The sequence below is a fragment of the Gastrolobium bilobum genome, unplaced genomic scaffold, assembly GCF_033153095.1.
Source record: "Gastrolobium bilobum isolate Gb01-03AN ecotype WA unplaced genomic scaffold, APGP_CSIRO_Gbil_v1 utg1162, whole genome shotgun sequence".
Lineage (NCBI taxonomy): Eukaryota > Viridiplantae > Streptophyta > Magnoliopsida > Fabales > Fabaceae > Gastrolobium > Gastrolobium bilobum.
The window spans coordinates 509,539-513,756 of NW_026898943.1; positions in this window are offsets into that span (position 1 = coordinate 509,539).

Consider the following 4,218-nt stretch of genomic DNA (forward strand, 5'->3'; position numbering starts at 1 on the left):
AACTCCAACTTTTTTTGCTTTTCTAATTTTCCTTTGGTTGATTTTCCTTTCCTGCCATGAAGACCGAATCCCAATATTCGATGATCTGTGGTCAAGCAGAGTAGCAGACATCAGAGAGGATTTGTACTGATACGAATGATTATATCTTTATTATTTTATTTCAAAAATTTTCATAATTGAAATATAAAAAATAACAAATGATTATATCTTTATTAAAATATAAAATAAAAAACACAACAAACAATCAAAGAACTTTAACCACAAATGGAAACAGCTTTTACTGAGCAAATCCGTCCACATATCTTAAGTCTTATGGTGGGGTGTGGGTTTTCATAAGGAAAACGTGGAAATATTAACAGCTTTTACTGTACAAACAGCTTTTACTGAGCAATTTGTACAGATAAGAATTGTACCAGGGGAGGTCACGCCCCATGTGGGCGTGTCTCTCTCTTGGTCACGCCTCACATGGGCGTGTCTCTCTTTTGGTCACACCCTATGTGGGCGTGTTTGTCTCATAGGTCACGCCCCACATGGGAGTGTTTCTCTTTATTGAAACACGCCCCATGTGAGCGTGTTTAACTGTTATACATCCGTAAATAATTTCAAAACGACTACATTTTCATAATTTTTTATTAAAAAAACAATAAATTAATTTTTTTGCCTAAAATTCACAACAATTTTTACTTATATTATGTTTATAATTTATTTTATATTCATAAATATTTAAACTTAAATAAATTTTAGTTTTTAAAATAATGATAATTTTGATGAAGGAAAAAGTTTGGCATGCTAAATTATAGGGCTTTGAAGGTTAGGACTAAAAAAGGCTCTAACACAAAAGGCCCTAATGAGTTAGGCGCAAATATAGGTCTTTGTGGGCTGGCTCCACGGACTTTAGCCCATTTTGATACCTCTAATTATTGGTGATAACCCAGTTCTGCTCCTTAAACATGATTACGTATTACTTTGTTATGGAATAAAAAAGGTAAAACAAAATGTATACCTGAAAAATAAAAATTAAAAAAAGAAAAAAAAATCATAGTTGAGCATGTTTATGAGACACAGTAGCTCATAAAAGTTGAGAAAGAGAGAAAAGAAGGAGAATGTAGAGATAGAAATAGACCTTTTTTACTGGAAGCTTTGGAAGCATGATTCTCTCAGACATAATTCAGTGAATGACATTGGCTTCGCTCCTGCAGCGCGCTTCATCTTCTTTGCAGCGCTACTCTACCCTCCACTGCTCTTTTTTAGCCTCTTAAGAAGTACATCGAAAAAAAATTAGATACCCCATATTGTCCTTTTTGTACCTCAAAAAACTGAAATAAATCCATTTTTTATCTGAAAAAGAAGGAGTAGCAACAACCACCAATGGAAGCTTCCCCAGTTTTTCTATCTGCTTCGAACCTTCCTCCTAAGGTTCGTCCCGAAAATCCAAGAAGAACATGACAGTCTTTCATTCTAGGTGCCAGAAAGACAAACATTGACCATGCTCTCCTCTATCCATTCGTAATCCTAACCCACATCGATTAAACCCCCGAACCTCCGGACAGAAGTTCCTTGACCTGATCATGTTGATCTTCCTTTGATAAGATAAATGGGTTGATTACGATGTAGTACTTTCTTGCTTTATATAATAGTGAGAAAAGCGGTAAGTATAGTATAGCACGAAAGATAGTTCGTGCATCCTTTCTATATTTCTATAATAGAAGTAGATCTACTAGTATTTGGGTGTTCAACCCCACAGCCCTTGACCAAGCATGCTACGTCCCAACCCAGCACTGTGCCTTTCCATTCAATCATTCGTATTCTTTTCCCAACCCATGACACATCCGCGAGATTCACTGATTTCACGGAAGAAGTCACTGACATATCCTTTGTCTTTATTTGACCCCAAGAATGGATTGGATCGAAACGACTTTCCTGTCGAACCCCTTTGTGTCTGTATGAATTTCTGACCGCGCGAAATCTCCATAGCCAATTTTCCATTTTTGATTATGAAATCATAGGGTGCCTTTGGTACTACTCTTATTTCACATGATCCAGTATTACAAGGGTTTAATATTTTGAGCATAATTCTAGTAATGAAGAATAAAAAAAATCTATTTTAAATGTTTTCCTTACTTATACATGAAGGAAAGAAACGACCGAAAACTTAAAGGTTGTTTTATTCTGTGGGCTCATAAATATGGTTAATGCAAAATTTTGACCTAGTCCAATCAACCTATCCACCTCTAAATTCCCTTGGGTGGACTGTTGCATTTTGCCTAGATGTATTTAAATGGGCCGAAAATTTCAACAAAAATACAAAAAAATGTAAATTACATATATATATATATATATATGAGGCAGGATATTCTTACACCAGTGTAAGAGTTAGAAGTCTTACACTCAATCTTAACCATTGATCCACTTGTATCCAATTACTCACATTACTGAAAAAATTATAGCCCTTAGATATAAGTGGGATCAACGGACAAGATTAAGAGTGTAACTTACACTGGTGTAAAATGACTCTAATCCTATATATATATTTTTCTCGATTATTTCATCAATTATCCAACTTAATTTATTCCAAATATGGTCTAATTCACGTAGGGATGGTTCTTTTAAAATTATTATTTTTATTCTCAAAGTTTGAACTCAAAACCTACAAAAAATAATGTATTTCTTATTCTATAATTATAAAATAGTTTCCGTTCAATTTTATATGTAAATGTGTTTGTGGAGGAATTCACCAAATATGGATCGGGCCCATTTTGTCCATTAGGTGCAATGATATCCAAGGTTGATATTATAAGAATATATATAGTTTTACTAAAAAGAAAAGTAATATATAGCCTTCTTGTGCACATGAGTTTCCACTATACATGCTGATAGAAAACTCAACTCACAAAAGATAATAGAAGAATAATAACACAAACTATATTAGATTTATTCCTCTGAAACACATGCAGGGTACATTTTTTTAACAATATACAAAATTACATAAGCTTGCATTCGAGAGGCATGTTCTCTCCTTATTCTCCTAATTTTTTGACTTAGTTCTTATCCTACAATTACTATTTTCTACTTTTATTTATAGATTCATAACTACTATAACCACTATGCAGCAGTTTTTGCCTCCACTACTAAGCAGTTATTTGATATTTGTCTTCCCATCTCTATGGCAGTAGTTTAGAGGGTTTATTTTCCCTATATTTTCTCCTAAAATAAACATTAATAGTAGAAGTTTTTTGATGTTCAACAATACCCCCCCTAAAGGTTTCACCTTGTCCTCAAGGTGAAACTATGGAAACTATGTTATGAGAATTGTTGGATCTTCCCAAGAATTCTCAAAGTAAGGCAAGTCCTTCCATTTGATTAGCACCTCAGTGTTACCAGCTACATTTATTCTGTATTGCAACACCTTTTCTGGTTGAACCTGTAGCTCCTATTCATCTGTCAATATTGGTGGTAATGACTGAGGAATAACATATGGGGAAAGAGCTTTCTTCAATAATGAAACATGGAATACAAGATGAATTCTTCAACTGGCTGGCAACTCTAACTTGTAAGTAACCTCTCTTATTTTTACCAGCACCTTGTAAGGTCCATAAAACCTTGGACTAAGTCTTTTCATTCAATTTCTTGACCAAGGATTTTAAACGACAAAGGTTGCAACTTGAGATAGATTTGATCTCTTGTTCAAATTGCAAATCTCGTATCTACTGATCAGCTTGGACACACATTCTGTTTTGGGCTTGGAGTAAATGTTGATGCAAATCATGTAAAATCTTATCCCTTTCTACCAATATCTTTCCCACGTCATCTACAGAAACTTAATGACTACCTTTGATTAGGGTTACAGGTTCCCTTCCATACAAAGATTAAAATGTGTCATTTTAGTAGAGCTGTTATAATTGGTATTATACCAATATTCAGCCCAATGGAGCCAAATTGGCCATTGTTTTGGTTTAGAGTTGTAAAAGCACCGAAGATAAGTCTTAAGACACCTGTTGACCACCTCAGTTTGGCCATTTGATATGCCTCCAGCATATATAGTTTTCTAAGTTAAAAAGAGTAAGGATTTGATCCACTTTGAAAGAAAAAGGCTTATATTTATTATAAAGTTGATAAACCATACTCAGATATTCTCTCACTAAATTTCTGGTGTTTTGTAGGAAAAAGTACTAGAAAAGAACTCATTCAAAAGCACAAGAGAAAGCAAAGGGCAGTGTT